This window comes from Choloepus didactylus, chromosome 3 (genome assembly GCF_015220235.1).
Source record: "Choloepus didactylus isolate mChoDid1 chromosome 3, mChoDid1.pri, whole genome shotgun sequence".
Taxonomy (NCBI): Eukaryota; Metazoa; Chordata; class Mammalia; order Pilosa; family Megalonychidae; genus Choloepus; species Choloepus didactylus.
Genome location: NC_051309.1, coordinates 193,669,511 through 193,690,140, shown reverse-complemented (window position 1 = coordinate 193,690,140; position 20,630 = coordinate 193,669,511). Strand labels below are relative to the sequence as shown.

Sequence of the window (20,630 nt, the reverse complement as noted above, 5' to 3'; positions counted from 1 at the left end):
CCTTCTACTCATTTCAGCTTTAGTTTGCTCTTTCTTTTTCTAATTCTTCAAGTGTTGAGGTTAGGTCTCTCATTTGAATTCTTTCTTCATTAATGTAAGCATTTAGAACTATAAATTTTGCTTTCAGCACTGCAATTGCTTCATCTCATAAGTTTTGGTGTGTTGAATTTTCACTTTCATTTGCCTCAAGATATTTCCTACTTTCACTTCTGATTTCCTCCTTAACCCATTGATTGTTTAAGAGTATGTTGCTTAATTTCCATATATTTATGAATTATCCCCTTCTCCCTCTGTTATTGATTTCTTTTTAATTCCATTGCGGTTGGAGAATATACATCATATGATTTCAATAATTTTTTAATTTATTATGACTTGTTTTGATCCAACATATGGTCTATCCTGGAGAAAGTTTCATGTGCAATCAAGAGAAGTGTGTATTCTGTTTTTGTTGAATGCAGTGTTCTATATATATCTGTTAGGTGTAGTTGGTTTAGTGCATAATTCAAGTCCTGTACTTCCTTATTGATCTTCTGATTTGATGTTCTATCCCTTACTGAGAGTGGTGAATTAAACTCTTCTACTATTGATATAGAACTGTCAAGTTTTCCCTTCAGATCTTTCAGTATTTACTCCATCTATTTTGGAGCTCTGCTGTTAGATACATACATATTTATAATCTTTACATCATCTTGTTGGATTGCTCCCTCCTTCAGTATATAATGACCATCTTTGTCCCTCATAATGTTCTTGACTTAAAGTCTACTACATCTGCACTCTTCCAAAATGGTGGCCACTAAGGATGCTTATGACTTTGGAGAAGTGGCCACAGGGAATGGGTGGTGGCTCTACCTGGGGAATCCTGAAGCCAAGCTGCTGGAAGATGGAGATTCCTTCATGAAACAACCTAGGAATGATACTGCAGATAGAGTACTAAAGAAGCTAGATAAACAGTACCATAAGTATAAGTTTATGGAACTCAAACTTGCTTAAAAGAAAAGGTGGCTAAGAGGTCAGATTCCTGAAATTAAACAGACTCTAGAAATTCTGAAATACATACAGAAGGAAAAAGAATCCACCAATTCATTTGAGACCAGATTCTTACTGGCAGATAACCTATACTGCAAAGCTTCAATTCCTCCTACTGATAAGGTGTGTCAGTGGTTGTAATGCTTGAATATGATATTGGTGAAACACAGGCATTGTTGGAATAGAATTTATCAACTGTCATAAAGAATCTTGATTCTCTTGAGATATATTTTGATGTTCTTTGAGATCAATTTACTGAAACTGTAGTCAGTATGGCTGGGATTTATAAGTGGCACATGAAAAGAAGAAACTAAGATGATTCCACCAAAAACAAAGCATAGTGTTGGCAATTAAAAACGTGGTTCAGTTTTGCAAACATATATCTCAAAATTTATCCTTAAAGATTGACAGAACTTAAAGATTTCCAAACATATACCTCAAAATTTATCCTTAAAGATTGGCACAACTTAAAGATTTCCAAACATATAACTCAAAATTTATCCTTAAAGATTGACATAACTGACTTTTAACAGCAAGAATAACATTTTATTTATTTATAAAAACAAAATTACTTTAAAATCACTTATGAAATAAGAATGTTTAAATTTATTTTCACATTTCCTAAAAACTTAAATGCTGCTCTCATCGTTTTTTTTTTTTTTTTTCCTGTGCTAAGAAAACTCTTAGCTGATATGGCCAAGAACTGTGAGTTATGCTGTGGAAGCTGAATGCTGGACATGTTAGCACAGTTTACTTTTTCTTTATTGGCTAATGTTGCTGTCATTCAATGTGGTTAGGTCAGTTTAGAGGTAGGAAAGATGGACAACTTGAATAGTTGCATTCTCTTTAGTACATGTGGGGCTTTATGGTCCTTTGTTGAAGTGAATTTGTATTACAGAAATTGGGGTTTCATGAATTACTGGTTAACCAATAACTGTTTATTGCAATATCGTGGACTTTTCAGGAAATAGTAATTTGCCAAAACAGTAAGAGGGCTATTGAGACTATAATTTTTCTATTCCCAAATGAGTTCTGTGTCTTTGCAATGCCAGTATAAGGGTGATCTCAGCCAGCATGAACCCACTCAAAACTCTTGACTCAGGCGATTTTGAATTTCTTAACAGTTATTCAAAGCAGCTTAATAGGAATATTAAGATATATGTAAATCTTCAGTGGAAAAAGTTATGAGCTTTTTTATTCATGATAAAATCTCATGAGATTAGTAAGAAATCCCTGAGGAAAGCCATTGGTAGTGGCTAGGATTGGGTGACACAGATTCTTATAAAAACACAAATATATTATTTCATCTCCAGGTTGTCAAAAATTTACTTGTACAGTGTTTTGTAATTTTTGTAATTGTATTTCATGATATTAAAACAATGAAGTTAAAAAAATCTATTTTATCTGATATTAGTATAGCGACCACAGCTCTTTTTTGGTTACTACTTGCATGTAATGTATTTTTTTCCATCCTTTCACCTTCAGCCTACTTTTATCTTTGACTTTAAGGTGAGTCTCTTAAACAGCATATAGTTGAGTCGTGCTTTTTTTTTTTTTCCATTTTTATTCAGATTGTTCAGATACCATACAATTATCCAAAGAGCCAAAGTGTACAATCACTTGCCCCTGGGTACCCTCATACAGCTGTGCATCCATCACCACACTTAATTTTTGTTCAATTTTTAGAGACTTTTCATTACTCCAGACAAGAAATAAAGTGAAAAATGAAAAAAGAAAAAAAAGAAAAGGAAACTCTAATCCTCCCTATCCCTAACCAACCCCCCTCAATTGTTGACTCATAGTATTGGTATAGTACATTTGTAACTGTTTATGAAAAAATGTTGAAATACTACTAACTGTAGTATATAGTTTGCAATAGGTATATATTTCTTCCCTATATGCCCCTCTATTATTAACTTCTAATTGTATTGTCATACATTCGTTCTGGTTCATGGAAGCGATTTTTATTATTTGTACAGTTGATCATGGACATTGCCCACCATAGGATTCAGTTTTATACATTCCCATCTTTTGACCTCCAACTTTCCTTCTGGTGACATATATGACTCTGAGCTTCCCATTTCCACCTCATTCATGCACCATTCAGCACTGTTAGTTATTCTCACATCTTGCTACCGACAACCCTGTTCATTTCCAAACATTTAAGTTCATCCTAGTTGAACATTCTGCTCATACTAAGCAACCGCTCCCCATTCTTAAGCCTCATCCTATATCTTGGTACCTTATATTTCATGTCTATGAGTTTACATATTATAATTCCTATCAGTGAGACCCTGCAATAATTGTCCTTATGTGTCTGGCTTATTTCACTCAGTATATTGCCCTCGAGGTTTTGTCATCAACACATTTTTTTTTTTAATATGGTTTTGTTCACTCACCAAACATTCCATCCTAAGTAAATAATTGATGGTTCTCTGTATGGTCATATATTTATGTATTCACCACCTTCATCACTGTCTATATAAGGGCATCTACATTTCTTCCACAAGGCAGGAGGGAGAGTCAAAGAAGGTGGAGAGGCAAAAGAAAGAGGAAAAAATATGACAGCTAGGAAGCAGTAAAAGGAAAAATAATCTTAAATCAAAGTAGAATAAAGAATCAGACAATATCACCAATGTCAACTGTCTAACATGCCTCCCCTATCCCCCCCACTTATCTGCGTTTATCTTGTTATATCACCTTTGATACATTAAAAGAAGCATGATACAATGATTCTATTAGTTACAGTCTCTAGTTTATGTTGATTGCATCCCTCCCCCAATGCTCCCCCATCTTTAACACCTTGCAAGGTTGACATTTGCTTGTTCTCCCACGTAAAAGAACATATTTGTACATTTTATCACAATTGTTGAATGCTCTAGATTTCACCAAGTTACACAGTCCCAGTCTTTATCTTTCTTCCTTTCTTGTGGTGTGTCACATGCTCCCCACCTTCCTCTCTCAACCATATTCATAGTTACCTTTGTTCAGTGTACTTACATTGTTGTGCTACCATCTCCAAAAATTGTGTTCCAAACCATGCACTCCTGTCTTCTATCACTCTGTGATAGAACTTTCAATTTCTGCCTTATATATGCCCAATGTTTCCTTTACAGCCTCTATCTCTTTTGCAATATCTTCTCTAAACTTTTTGAATTGATTTAGCATTAGTTGTTTAAATACCTGTATCTCAGTTGTAACGTGCGTTTATTACTTTGACTGGGCCATAACTTTGTTTTTCTTAGTGTAGGTTGTAATTTTCTGTTGTCTAGACATGGTTTCCTTGGTTATCCAAATCAGGTTTTCCCAGACAAGAACAGGCTCAGGTCCCAGAGGGAAGAAATATTCAGTATCTGGTTTCCCTGAGGGTATGTCTTAGTAAATTGCTCCACCCTGTGAAGTCACTGTGCTTTTCTGCCCAGCAGGGGATGCCTGTTAGCCTATAATTCTTGACTAGTGTGAGGAGGTATGGCCGTGTTCCCCCAGGCTCTGGGGTCTGGTTCTGAATGGAAAGGGACCCACCCCTTTCCTCTTAGAGAAGACAGACCCCCTAGGGGGAGGTCATTAGCATTTCAATGGTCTCTCTCTCTGCTTGTGGTATCTCCACCCTTCCCAGAGTCACAGCCCTGGAAACTGAAAATGACTGGGGCTTTCTCCACTGAGCCAAAAAAGAAACAGATAGTCCCCTTCAGACCTAGTCCAAGGTGACCCTCTGGCTCTCCAAGGTCAGTCATCACCCAAAGCCTCTGTCTGTTTTTGGGGATGCGTACCTGTAGTGAGCAGTTCACACTCACTACTTAAAACCCCAGTTGGAGCTCAGCTGAGCTATATTCACTTGCTGGGAGAGAGCTTCTCTCTGGCACCACAAGGCTCCGCAGCTCGGGCTATGGGGGAGGGGGTCTCGTGACTTGGTTCCGCAGGTTTTACTTACAGATTTTATGCTGTGTTCTCTGGCATTCCTCCCAATTCAGGTTGGTGTATGATGAGTAGATGGTCTCGTTTGTCTCCCCGCAGTTATTCTGGATTATTTACTAGTTGTTTCTGGTTTTTTGTAGTTGTTCCAGGGGGACTACTTAGTTTCCACTTCTCTCTATGCCACCATCTTGCCAGGGAATCGAGTCATGCTTTTTAATCCATCCTGCTGTTCTCGGCCTTTTGACTGGAGAGTTTACTCCATTTACATTTAAAGTCACTATATTAATACAAGACTCTCTTCTGCTATTTTTCTATATAGCCCTTGTAAATCTTATACCTTCCTCCCTCACTTCCATTAATTCCTGTTTTAATATTTATTTAATTTTCCATTTTTTACCTTATTAAGTGCCTTCTCATTTATACCTGGATACATTTTCATCTATTTTCCTTGTAGTTACCATGGTGTTAAAATTTAACATCCTCAATATATAAAATCAAATTTGGTTTGATACTAACTTAACTTCAATAGCATGCATATCTGCATTTTCTATACTGCCCTTCCCATCCACTCTTTTTTGTACTTTACCACTTATAACTTTGTGCATTGTATATTAAAACGCATAGATTTGTCGCTTCCTTTTGTGCATTTTATCACCTGGAGGAAGTATGGAGTGAAGTTACATAACAAACAGTAGACAAAAAAGATACCATCATTTAGAATTACCCAAATAGTTACCTCTAGTGTAGGTCTTTATTTCTTTATTCCAGTATGAAACACTGTCTAGTGTCTTTTCCTTTCAGTTTGAAAAGTTCCCTTTAGCATTACTTGTAGGGCACATCTAGTGGTGATGAACTCCCTTAGCTTTTGATTATCTGAGTATGCCTTAATCTCCCCCTCATTTGTGAAACAAAGTCTTGCCAGATATAAAATTCTCAGCTGACAGTTATTTCTTTCAGCACTTCAGTAAATTAATCCACTGCCTTCTTCCCTCCTTGGTTTCTTATGAGAAATCAGCAATCAATCTAATTGGGAATCATTCATACATAAGACATTGCTTTTCTCTTACAGCTTTCAGAACTCTTTCCTTGTCCTTTTTAATCAACAGTGTGATCAATATATGTATTTTTCTTCATGTTTATCCTGTCTGGTGTCCTCTGGGCTTCTTGAATATGCATATTCATATCTTTTTTTAAATTTGAGAAGTTCTCTGCCATTATTTATTTGAATATTCCTTCTGCCACTTCCTTTCTTCTCCTATGTCTCCTATAGTGTGTATATAGGTGCACTTGTGGTGTCTCAGAGGTGCCTTAGCATATTTTTGCTTTTAATATTCCTTTATTCTTTCTGCTCCTCAGCTTGACTCATTTCAAGGGTTTTCAAGTTCACTGATTGTTTCTTCTACCAGCTTCAATCTGCTCATGAAACCCTCCTGGACATTTTTCATTTTGATTATTGTGGTCTTTAATGGCAGTATTTCTGTTCGGTGCTATTTTAAATTTTCTGTCTCTTTACTAAGACAATCATTGTTTATTCATTGTTTAACTGATATCCTTTAGTTCTTCTTCTGTATTTTCCTTCATCTCCTTGAGCATTTTTAAGAAATTTTTAAAAGGCTTTGTTTGGTTTGTCTACATTCTATTCTTCTTTGTTTTGTTTTGTTTTGTTTTGGTATTTTTATTCCCTTCCTTTGGATGGCCATCATTTCTTGTTATTTATTTTTCATGTTTGCTTGTACTCTTTGGTTTCATACATTTCAATATTTTAAAATGTTAACTCTGGGATTTATTCCCTGAGGTGTAAATTTCTTGATTTTTTAACCAGCTGATGATAAGGTAAAGATTGCTTTAGCCTTGCCATTAAGAAGGTCTGTCCAATGTGAGTGCAATGTGCAGGGTTTGCCCTGTCTTTCTGGTCCTCTGTCTTGTCCTGGACTTCTGCTTGTTAGTTGTTTTGGAGTTCCCCTGTTTACAGGAATTTGGTTGTCCCTTCTGTTTCCTTGGAGACAGAACACCTCCTTCTCCCAGGTGTTTGAAGTTGTCAAACCTTGGCCCCAGACTTTCTGCCTCTGTAGGTTTTTATCTTCCTTTCAATATGTCAAACTGCTTTTGCCTGGCAGGCAAATTCTGGGCTGAGGGCACACCAGGGAGGACTTTGCCAAGTCAGTCTTTCCCAGCTAAAACAAAGCAGGGTATCCATGAATGGGGCAGAGACTGGCTTCAAATTTTCCTAGGGAGGGACACAGGAAAGGCACCAAGAGCTTCTCCGGTGGTTCCACACAGCTGAGCTTTCCTGGCCTGTCCAGAAAATGTCATATTAAATTTAATTGTGCAAATGCAAATTAAGTGCCCTGAAAATTAAATAAAAATTAATCTTGTCAGGTGAAATAAAAGATTAATAAACATACTTTGAAGAATCTATTTTCATCTTCCTTCTTATTATACATTTATGTATATTTTATATATAGTACATATCTTTATATATGTGCGAAACCATGTCAGGTGAACTTATTGGATAATTCAAGTGATTTTTCAAGGCATTTTCTTAAATTGTAAGTGAATTTCACTTAATGCACTAGGATTCCTGTAGAATTTAACCCTATATAACCTCTATTTATTTATTTATTTATTTATTTATTTTTGTATTTGTGACAATCACAAAACCAAAGATTAGCCAAATCTGAAAGGCTACTATGCATTTGCCTAAACAAATCCAAATTTCCTTAAAATAAATTTTGTTTATTTTAGATGAAATATAAATGCCTGCATGAGAAATTTGGAAAAATAATGTTGTACCAATGCAAGGTATTCTAAACTGGTAACACACTGACTTACATATATATTAATATTGTACCTTAATCAAACTCCTGTATCAGCGTTATGTCTATAGAGAACATTAATTCCAATTTACATTCCTATTAAGTTGTACAAAATCAATGAAAATAAATGTATAGATGACACTATCCATGGGGTCATCATCCATAGCTCCCGTCCTCTTGCCACATTTTTTGGGTCTGTCCCTTCTCTCTTTATTGTCACATCCTTTGTCCTCTACCCCATTCTGCAATGCTTTATTTGCTTTCTGCAGCCAGAAAACAGCTCATATTTCCTCTAATTTTATATTCAGATCAAGTTATTGGTCTATTCCTTTCTCTAGTTCTAATACATGTTCTATGACATATCACATTTCATAACCAGGAAATTAATTTAATTAAGAAAAAAATGTTTAATTTCTAAATAATTTTTGCCAACATCCTATACTTATTTAGTAATCCTCTTCCATTATTCCAAAACTATAGCAATAGATTGTCATGTTAAATGGTAGGAGTAGAAAATATAATAGTAGTAACAATTATAATAAAGTTCATTGAAAGTTCTTGAGAAACTGGATCAATTACATGTATGTTATTCTAATTAATTTACTTAATCCTCACGAACATTATTGTTTAAAATGTAATTCCAATTCCACAGAAAAAAAATCAGTCACAGAGAGAGTTTAGCTCCATACCTCTATGCTTAATGTTTATGTTGTACTTGCCTCTTTTGATATAGTTTTAGTGGTGAATTGGTGGTGAGAGTTGGAAGATGGTAAAATATGATAATATCCACAAAGGGGATGAGAAACAAGAGAAGAGTAAAAACTTTCTAGAGAAAAAGAGACATTCTGCAAACAGGGAATTCAGTGCAATATGTACATATGAAATTTTCCAAATTTAATGTTTCTCTTAATATTTGACTTAAACATTTGTTATCTATTTATAAAATATTTGAAATGACTATATGTTTCATAATTCAAATTGCATCAGCTTTCTAAAAATGCACAATATATTAGTTTTTAAATAAAATGTACATTTAGTAGAATTACATTAACCAAAAAATAATCTCCATTAACACATTAATTATTTTATAGGAATTAGACTATGAAAAAATACCCTATCAGAAGTGATTTCATTTCCTGTCCAGGTGTCTTTTCTTCAGCCAGGAACCAAAAACAGATTTCCATTCCATGCTGGTAGTTTCCAGTCCTATAACACTTGCAGCTTCCCTACTGGCAGCTTCTCTCTTTCCTCCCTATGTAAACATACTCAGGTACACAAACACACACACACAGTTAAAGCACAAGGTGCAGTTTATTAGGGGCTCTTTGTCTCTCTCCATCCTGAAACAATTCCAGCCTCACTCAAGTTTTCAGTTACTTCAATTACTGAATCATGTCAAACTTGTCTTTGTACTCTATGGAATGCCTTTATAGAAACAGCACCACTTTGGGTTTGAAAGAAGCAAAAACCTTATGACTGTCTCTTCAGAAATATGGTAAGACTTTGTAACATTGTATTATAACAGATCTGTTGGAATGAAAGAATCAATTAGCAAATAATCGAATTAATGTTATGCACGGAATAAAAACAGATAGTACATTTTACTTTGTTCTACAACTTATTAGATCATCTAATTTTAGCTTTACACAGAACCAATTCTCCTAGGCTAGTTATAGCCAATATACCACATTACAGTCTTCTTTCAAAAATATGTCTAGGATTTTTCTTTCTAATATGACCTCAACTGAGATCTACATGTGAAATATTCTGATCCCAAAGAAGCCTGTACTGTGAATCTCTTGGGAGGTAGAGATTTCCATATTAAAATGTTCAGATATGTTCATAGATATCCTGTCAGCGTGATCTGTCATCTGTTGTCTATTGTTGCTAGTTAGTACCTTAGAACCACTCAATATCTGGACATTGCTCGACTGAAGAAACATCTCAGATGAGCCTAACAAACACAGATATTCTCAAATATTCTCTTCTCATTTTTTTTAACTTGGTAAATAGCAGCACTACACTCCCAAAGAATATCAATTGTTTTAGTGATGGCATTTATTTTGTTTGATCAGTTAAAATCAAGTATTTGATTATTTACTATGGTGGACTTTGCCCTCCACTCCTCCAACACATGCAAAATGTTATATTTTTGTTTGTTGGCTATTTCATAGCTTATGAAGTAAAATTGCCCAGAACTTCAATTTTCTTGTTCAATATATATATTGGTTTAATGTTTGCTTGCTATGAAATTAAGCACAACCAGAGAAAAGATAATGTTCTTAAGAAGCCTTCAGACTGAGGCATTATAATTTTAAATAAAGTGACTTTTTAATTTGCAAATGTTCATAAAATATTATTTTACACATTATGCACCTTCAGATGCACAAAGGATCAAAAAAACAAACTTTGTTTGCATTGTTCACTCCCAAAAGAACTAAATGAATCATAAATGTAGTTAATACTGAAGCTTTTCCTATCCAAACAGATTTTTAAAGAACTCAGAACATATGTGAAATCCTACCTCCCAATTTTCCTGCTGTATATTTAAAATGTCTGTAAATTGAAACAATTATCTATGAAATGTTTTCATCAATATTACAGAATGGTATTTTATTTAAGGTAATAGTTATTGAGGTAAAAAAAGTTAATGTTAATGTACATTAATAGGATAAAGAGTTTACAGTCCATTAATTTAAATTTTAAAAGTACCACATATGATAAATAACAAATTGTAGCTATATCAAGATGCTTTACAAGCTTAAAGAATTAAAATTTAAATGGGAAGAAACAATACAAACCTCAACATTAATTTCTGTATCCATAAATTAAAAATAAAAGATGAATACAGTGAAATATTCATCTTGAATGAGGTATATTATTTGATTTTCACAAAATAAGTTTGCTCTCTTTAAAAATATTATTGATTATACATTTTTATAATTCAGCATTATTATTTATTTACTATGTATATTTCTACAATTCAGGGTGCTTTTGAAAATTATTTTTTCTTTGCTTTCTCTTTCAGAACCATAAGAAATATATGTGAAAAACAATTCAATGCTAATGTAGTAATAAGGTTACAAATCCAGACATATATGTCAGAACAGAAAAGTTACAGTTCTCATGGTAACATTTTATCATCAGCATTATACAGCCTGTACAATAAAATTCATATTTAGAAACTTAACTGGTAATTTAAAACACTACATGTTATATATATTAAATGAGGATAAATTAACATCCCTAGGAGAACCTTAACTTATCTAATATTGTATTAGTATGTTTTAAATTGATAGCATTTTACTGTTAGAAGGTTCCAACACACTGCTGTAGTCACCCTATGCTTGAATTATTTTACCTTTTTTCTCTGTGCATGGATTCACTATAAAACCGAGCACAAAGGGTTGGAAATGTGTTGAGATGATTGGTTTTATACATTATAATATTAGCATCAGCATTTTTCCTAGGATAATGCTCTACTATTACCATATTTTATGATAATACGCTAATGCTACATCTGATAGAATAACAAATTAATGGGAAGCCATTCCATTACACTGTCCAGATGCAAAGCTTCCATTCTTGAATTCTAAGTAAAATATTTATGAGTGTATTTAAATAATAATGAGATGGAATCTACACAGTGCCATCGCTTAAGAATTATGCCACATATGTAATACTAGAGGGACTCCTCATAATAAGTGACATAGGTTTCCAGCTGAGAACCAACTTCCGTGTATCACAGCTCCATCCTCGTTATTCAACTGTAAGAACATAGTAAAATAGACCCTTCTAGCTTCTGCATTATAAAAGCATTTATCACATAAATCCTTGTGATATGCCAACTTACATGCAAATGTATACAGATAAACATATTTGCCATTAATATTTTAAATAATCAGGTGACTTCTACAAACATGATGATATTAGAATTAATTTGCAATGCCATTTCTAACATGCAGGTAGTATGCTCCCAAACTCTCTTCCACATAAATCTGAAAATGTAAACTAAAATAAATTTATAGAAAAATATGAGCTGCTTTGATTTTGAAATGTTTTCATTTTTAGGTTCTAAATATATTTTGAGGTGGATGAAGATGTAGATAATAAATGTCACATTTTATTTTCCAAAGGAATTAGGATAGAAGCTCTCAGCTATCTTATTTTCTGGACAACTCCAGATGAATTAGACATAAATATGCCTACAAATTTTGAGTCCTCTTTTTTTATTCTCTATACTAAATGATAAGGGGCATAAAAGATTATAGTATTCACTTTTCTGGTACAGTGCATAACTATATGAATGAAGAAAGCCATCAGGTAAGATACTTCTTTTATATATCTCAGCTCCATTTACTGGAAATACTCAAATATGCAAGAGCATTTATGAAATATCATTGCTGTCTTTGTATCATAGTCATGATCCTGAGTGAGGACAGAAACACACAAGAATCAGTCCAATACTTAGCTTACATTTTATTTGGAAATTAAATTGGATAATCTACTGACACAAACTTAAGCACATAGGCAAAAATAAATAAATAAATAAATAAATAAATAAACCCTGGCCCCTATACATGGGAAAAAAAAAAATTGAAGTCAGGAATGTAAACATCCCAATATCTATGAGATCTCAGTATATAAACATCTGAAAAGATGATTTACATCTTATGGAAAACAATTAGCTTTAATAAAGTATTCACGGGTAATCAGTAAATAAGTTTGTATGAAATTATTTGTCACAAAGGTAATCAAGTGTTTTCAAGACACTTGATACACTGCCATGTAAATTGTGAAGTTATATAATAGATTGACCCTGAAAATTCTCTTAAAAACCTAATAAAGGTGTTTAAGTATAATTCTTGTATATCACTGAACTTCTTGGAAAATAAAGCACTAATGCAACCATTGCAAATATTAGTGTACAAGAGGTTTCAATGGCAATGACACACAAACTCATTTTAGGTGTTAAATTAAGTTCTTAATACTAATGTAACAAAATACCACACGTAGTGGTTCAAAACAATACACATTTATTCTCTTATAGTTCAAGATGTCAGAAAGCTAAAATGGAAGGGTAGCACTGTGTTCCTTATGGAAGCTCTAGGGGACAATCTGTTTCCTTGACTTTTTCACCTTCTAGAGACTGCTTGGCTTCCTTGGCCTCCTCCATCTCCAAAGCCAGCAGTGTTGCTTCTTCAAATCTCTCTCTCTTTCTCTCTGACATTTTTCATCTTCACACCTCCTACTTTCCCTCTGCTTCCATTCTCACATTGCCTTTTTTAAATCTGATCCTGTCTCCCTCTTTCATAGATTCTTGTGATAACATTAGGCCCACCTGGATAATCTAGGATATTTTTCCCCTCCCAAGATCCTTAATTTAATCACATCTACAAAGTCCCCTCTGCAAAATGTATCAGTCAAGTTTATCTACAGAAACAGAACCAAAACACAGAAATATGAATATTATCAAATAATGATAGGTTTGTTTTAGGGAGTTAAACTAACATGATTGTGAGCAAGTCTGAAACCAATAGGGCAGACCTGCAGGCTGAAAATTCAGGCACATTTTATACAGTGGACTTGATGCAAAATTTCTTATTCTCAGGAAAACTTTGGTTTTGAGGACTTCAACTGATTTTGATGAGGCTCACCCACAATTTTGGATGGGTGAGCCTCATCACTCACTGGAAATGTTTACCATGTTTATAAAACATCTTCATAGAAACACCTAGATTAGTGTTTTATTAAGTAACTGAGTACTGAAGCCTTGTCAAGTTGACAGATAAGGCCAACCATCACCCCTTGTAAGGTAACATATTTATATATTTTTGCATTAAAATGTTAACATTTGGTATCACAAAATCAACAAAAGCAAACAAAAAAAATTTGCAGGTCATGGGAAAATTTGTTAATGTTGGGTATCTATTTTTTGGGAGTCTTTATCCTGGTCATAATATTCTTATTTCTGAATTAGAAATTCTCAATTAAAAATTTAGAAATTAGGTGCATTGATATAGTCCATCAATCTTGGTAAAAATTATGTAAAGTTAAGTAGGTCTAGAAAGATTGGTTAACAGAGGAAATCATGACAATATTTTTAATACACTTTAAGCACAAAATTAATATTCTTTTTGGAATACGGTAATGTTGATTATTTCCTAATAATACTAATTGATGATTTTTGAAACAAAAAGACAAAATGTTTCTCACATGGATATAAAATGTACATGTGTTTAAAACTTGAATTAACTCATTATTAATGAGGGAACTAGTCATGTTACATGTAATTCAAAGGAGAAATAAAAGAGCCTCACATTTATATGAAGTAAAGGAATGTTCAAATAAATTACAAATGTGCATAGAACTGACTTTTGTACAGGTGGGAAAGGGAAGTCACATGAGATTCTAACAGAGAGAGTTCATTCAATGTATATCTTCAATTATGGAAGGTCACCCGAACTTTGAGTGTGCAGAGTTTATGTGGGATTTCATTATGCAGGCATGGCTGGTACAATAAATGCCCATGTGGTTGATCTCAAACTCCAAATATTCCCAGAGAGTGGGTAGGTTGGGTTGATATGCTGTGTGGTTTTTCAAGCCAAATTGTGGAACAAGTTGCTGTATGGTCCAACATGGGAACACAGGTTCAGGGCAACAGAGGCTCCCAACAAATGGCAGCTTTATTGCTTGCTCAGCAGAAAGGGCCCAAAAGAGCAGGAGAAAAGACACCAACTTGGCCGAACCCTGAAGAGGCCAACTGCCTGGGTCAGCATCTGTAGATGGCAGCCCCACACTCCTGTCTTTGCACCAGACATAAGGGACACATACACTGACTGAGCGCTGAGTTTTTATACGCTCCACGGGGAAGGGCTCTGCTAATGAGCAATATTTGTTTCCTGGCAACTAGCTCAATCTAGTTAAGATTTAACATCTCTCCCAGCTGCCTGTGGTTTCCTGCAAAATAAAATCATACAAAACACCTACATGCAAATAAGCACGAATGGAAACATGCCATATACCAGTATGTAAACAAAAAGAGTGGAAACATAACAGACAGCTGCATAATACCAAGCAAAAGGGTAAAAAGAGGGGGATAGGTGAGAGCTAGGAGGTGGCCACTGACTGTGTCCTTGACTTCCCCAGCACTAATCCCTTAAACAAATGTTGGTCTATCTGGTGTGGCCAGCCCCTTCACCCTCACCTCCACTCCACCTAACACTACCTTGTGTCTAGCCCTTCCCCGTCATCTAGACAACATAAATTATTCAGGTGTGCTTAGGGGCCAACCACAAATAACAAAAAATACTCTCTTTATGGGAAATTCCAAGGATGTGGAGGTTTCCTTCCAAGAAACAAGGACAAAAACCTGACGAGATTTTTGATTATTATACATATTGTTAACAGTCATCTATAATTTACCAAGTTGTAAAATGACTTAAAGCCAATGAAAAGTGAAAATTGGATTATCTGGATTGGTGTACTGCGAACAATGCATAGATTTCAATTGGAGACATCAAATAATCCTTTTTTTTTTTTTTTTTTTTGTTTATTCCAAATTTCCTTATAAATCTAAATCTCATTTTCCTCTTTTGTAGATTCATGCATACTACAACTACATAGGAGTGTTCATTTTTTCTTTCCTCCCAGCACCATTAGTATCAGCTTAAAAACATTACCAGTTTTAGGAAAACAACAATATGCTGACACAGACTTTACAACCTTAGACACTCTCTGTTAGAAAGAAAATTTGCTTTATAAAAAAATTAAGAAGTTTGACAATTGCTTATTTATATCTACCTTTATTTCTTGGACATGTTAAAAGAATTGGCAAGGACCTGGAGGTAACTTGTCAGTACAGGTCTAAAGCAAAGGCCGATTTATCTGCACATGACTGAAGTAAAAGCTAACTTGCCTGTACATGTTACAATTGCCCACACAGGCCTAAGACAAGTTATCTGTGAAATGAGTTATCAAGGACTCTGCAACTATGATGTACATCTATTAGGAGCTTCTAACATTATTTGAACTTGAGCCTAGATTTCCCTGAAACCAGGCCCTTGTTGGAAGGTGGGAGTGGTAGCAAATGAGTTTCGTCAGTGGCCTCTCAGCGTTTTCCATCCTCTTATAAAGTTTGCTATTCTTACTTTTTGTACTTAACAAATCATATTTTTTCCTTGTGTAACACAATCATATTGACTGTATAACCCACCTATTTCTCAGGTAAAAAGTGAGAGCTTTGGTCTTGGCATTAAGCATTCTGCAATTTGCAAACTGTCTCTTTATGATAAATAAACAGTATCTCTTTTTCTAAATTCTTAAAATTTGTCCTTTATTTGACAGTCATACAAAATAGTTTAAGGAAGCAAAACTTTCTAATGAAAAAACGTTCTAATGAATCATTCTTTTCCCTTCTTCCTAGAGGAAGGAAAATTTTTCTGGGTCTCTTTGAAGAATGAATAAGGGTTGGGAATATGCCTGCATTAGTCATTGCTGAACCCAAGCACTGAGACAGAGCCTGATGTTGTAGTTACTCAATAAATATTTGTTGAAAGAGGGGAAATTGGGACAATAGAATTTAATTTTAAGGAACTGATATCAATTTTACTTCAAATTGTTCAAAATCAATCCTGTATCCTTTGAGATGGAATAGTAACATTGTATTTGGACTCTAGTTTGAGTTATACAATATTAGACAGTGTATTAATTTTCTATTGCTGCATAACAAGTTACTGGGAATTTAGCAGCTTAACCAACAGCTACTTATTAGCTCACAGTTCTTAAGTCAAAAGTTTGGAAGTGGTTAAGTTCACTGCTCAGATTCTCACAAGGCTGAAATCAATGTGTGAGCCTGTTGGGTTCTCATCTTCGGGTCAAGATCCTGTACTAAGCTTATGGAAATTGTAGCAATGATTAAATTCTTCACTGACTGTCGGCCGGGGATCACCCTTAGGTTCCCACAGCCCTTTTCGGCTCTTCGTCAGGTTGCCACCTTCATCATCAAGCCAGCTATGGACAGTTTCTGGTGTATCAAACCTCTCGTGTTCATCTCTCTTTGGCCGGGAAGCATCCAGGACTTGACTAATTAGCTATGGTTCACTGAGGATAATGTCCTCTTCTTAAAATCAACTGTGTCAGATAAGGTAACCGAATCATGGGCGTGACTATTGCAGCATATTCATAGTCCCCCCCACACTAAGGGGAGGTGGTCATACAGGGTGTGTTCACCGCAGGGCAGGAATCTCAAGGGACATCTTAGAATTCTGCCAACAGCAGGTGGCTCAATATATTTCCAAAATCCAAATATTTATTTAAAGTTTTGATAGCCATTAATATTCATTATTGTTTAAGATATTTTCATACAATCATTTACAAATAGAGTAGGAATTTTAGCAGTCAACACTCATTTCTGACATTCAAGGAAAAATACACACCTTTAGAAGTAGTGACCAGAAAATACAATGTCTCAATGTATTCTCAAGTTCAATTTTCAAAACTTTCAATTTGAGTGTATGGAAATATTTTGACAGATTTTTGTACATTGTTCACACACCTGTCACTTAATGATTTTTATAATTATGCTATCTTATCTTTTTCCAGTGTGTGTCTGATTCAAGCACATTCCCTTATCTTTTTTGCCAACTTGCTCAGGTGTAAATGAGAATACTGAACTGGATGATCTCATAATCATATGAAGATACTGATAACCAAATAAGATGGTCTCTTTTTTACGGGTAAAAAGAGGGTTACAATGTTTGTACTGTGGATTGCAGTTTGTTTTTGTTTAAGTTCCTTTTGTAGGGATGCATATAATATAAGGACACATACCAGGAAAGAATTTTCTGACTGATAGCCATATGCTTGCACATTTTGATACTACTCCATTTTCCTTTTAATATCAAATAAATATCAGAACGTACATTGATAGCTAGAAAGTAGCCAAAGTATTTCTGCAAAATCCACAGGCATAGAGTTACAGAGGAAGATAAGGCTGTAGGAAGTGAGTGTGTAGGCAGGGAGCCACTCAGAATAGGGACAATTTGGAGGACTGGGTTTATATGGCAGCATTTCATAGACATAAGAAAATATATGGCTTTGGAATGACTTTGAAAGGAGCATATATGAACATGTACTTTGAATACAAAATAATTAATACTTAGGAGCCCTCTTTCTGCTCCTCAAATAAGATAGTCTTGATACACAAACCATAAGAATCTTATAGTGCTCTTCAAATACTTGTGTGTGAAATGGCACAGTTCATACCTTCACAGAATATTCAAGTTGCTACATTTCCTGATACCTTCCCCTTCTATTTTCAAGGGCACAATTATTTGTTCTAATTAAATTGTAAATTTCATTAGGAACAGAATGGAGAATTCTTAAGTAATGCATCACCTATTGACAAACTATGTTAAGCAGTATACTTTCTAAAGCCATGATTGCAAAATTATATCATTGATATCTAGGAACAAGTAGAACCTCCTCTCATTAGGATGTATGGGAATTATAAATGTAAATGTTAATTTGTCTCCAAACTGACTTTAAAATTTGTAAATGAAACACAGTGTTGTTTGGGGGAATTGACAGCGTAATATTGTCATTTACATATTTTTAAGCATAGGGAATATAAAGATATCTTGACAGTCTGATATGCTGCAATGTAAGAAAGGGAAACTGATGGAAAACAGGAGGGAATGGTCTGTCATCCATACTCTTATTGGACCACTGTATAAAATCATATCTATTTTCGCCAACTGCCAATTCTGTGTTTCTAATGCTTGGAAAAAAGTCACATTATATTATCTTTAAATATTAGCCATCCCGTGTTATTGAGGCCTTTAAATACTTCCTTTTCATGGGTCACATAGGCACTTTTGGTTAACATTTCCTATTTTGATATGGCCTTATTCTGGCATTTATCATGGTTTAGAAATTGTGTAGGTGTCAAAACAATGAATTTCTGGAGGCTATTTTTTTTCCTACTCTCTTTTAAGAGCCTGGGTGTTGTTAACATCAACAGAAAAAAAAGAATTACAGTGAAGCATAAAGTAGAAATGCAGTTTTTTGTTCTTTATAGGTAGCTGGCAGTAGTTCTCTTAATTTACTGTTGTAATAAAACAGAAATGACAATGCTTTTCCTAAAAGGGGAAAACATATTTTCTAATAGTGGATAGGCCAAAGTGGTAATATTTTAAATCACAAATCCCACTTAAACAGCATGATCCCAGATAAATGTATCAGAGTATTTTACTATGTGAATTATTGTCTAAGCTCTCAGTAGCCTACTGTAGTGAGAGCAGATGGTTTGAGTTTATATCTTTTGTGCTTCTTAGTTATTGATGTAGATTAAATGAGAAGATAATTGGAAGGGTTTTGCACATAATTGATAAAAAATGCTGTTTAGGATATTCTCTGATTGGTCAAATTTATAAGACATCTGGGACAACAATCTCCTGGATTGCATATGGGAAAGAGATAACTTTCAATCATCAGTATGCTAGTAGGAAATAATGCTTTATAATTTTTCTTTGCATTTAAGAAAAATAAAAATAGACTTGCTCTTGTGAAAATTGCTTGATTCAGAACTGAGAAATCTAATTTTAAAAAAATATATCTTGTTTCTTCATTTCTCCCTACACAGGACGGTAGGGAAATTGGTAGTAATGTAAATCCAATTTAAAGGGCAAAAAAAGGAGAGCAGGATAGTTTAAGGCCATTTTTGTGGCACCTTGATATTCCTCCATAAACCTTTTTTTTCCAATACAGGATACTGTAGTAATTTCACATATATCATCATCTATGTGGAGGTTTGGAAAACATTGGTAGAAATTGAATAATGATAATCATCATAACAGCAACCAGATTTGACAATGGAGCATCTACTGAAATAGGTGAAATGTGTAGTTGATTTTGTCTTCTTTTCTTGGTGCCCACTATTCCTCTCAATTATTCAACCTGATGTCTTCCCGTTTCAAATAATACACTGTTATCCTAGCTTACAAATTTCAAAATTCTGCATAATATCCTTCTTGGTATTTTGCTCTCTCTTCTTTTCCTCCCTATTTACAAATACCCCTTAATATATAGAACCATAAAATAGAGAGGATGTTGAACACAGGCAGATATTTGATAGACTTTAAACACACAGATTTCAGAAAGTTCACAAACACATATATCGATAAATAGAAAAATAAGTGGATATCCTAATCCCAAGGACACAATTTCTTAAAAGGAATACGCTCAATAATTTTGAGAGGCCAGAAAGTAAACTTCAGAAACAATAATAAAAGTCAATATATGTTCACTAAACAAGGCATGCCAGACTGATTTAACTTACATATTATCATGATTACTATGATACGGTAAGTAAATTTTAGCCAAAATATTTAAATGCCTTATATTATCCTCATAGATAATATTGGAAAAATATGGCATGAATTTGTTCCACTTAGGTATATGTATAGCTTTACATCAGCTCTACTCAATATATGATGGAAATTAGGGGCAAACCACAGAGTTTTGCCATGGAAGTTGTATTACCAAAATTTATATTAATTAATTGTATTCTTATCACATGTATTGTTCTGCCTCTTCCTAAACATATTTCATTATTTTACCTTTTCTCCTGTTTTCCATCTCTGTTTTCCCTAATTTCTTCCCCTTGGTTAAGTCTTCCTTAAACTAAATAAGCTAACTACATTAAAAAAAAAAAAATCATACTATCCACAGGTAGCATCCTGTATCTCCTTCCTTTATGTTTCAAAGTTGTTGATGTGGATTGAATTGTGTACTATAGTTTGAATATGGTCTTGGTCTTCATCTGTATTCTGGTGGATTTGGACCCATTGTAAATAAGACCTATTTAAGATG

The 20,630-nt window shown here is 34.2% G+C and overlaps 1 pseudogene; it reads left to right on the top strand.

Annotated features, from left to right (window-relative positions):
- The first annotated feature begins 783 nt into the window (after window positions 1–783).
- LOC119528925 lies at window positions 784–1,367 on the top strand (annotated as a pseudogene).
- The last annotated feature ends 19,263 nt before the right edge of the window (window positions 1,368–20,630 follow it).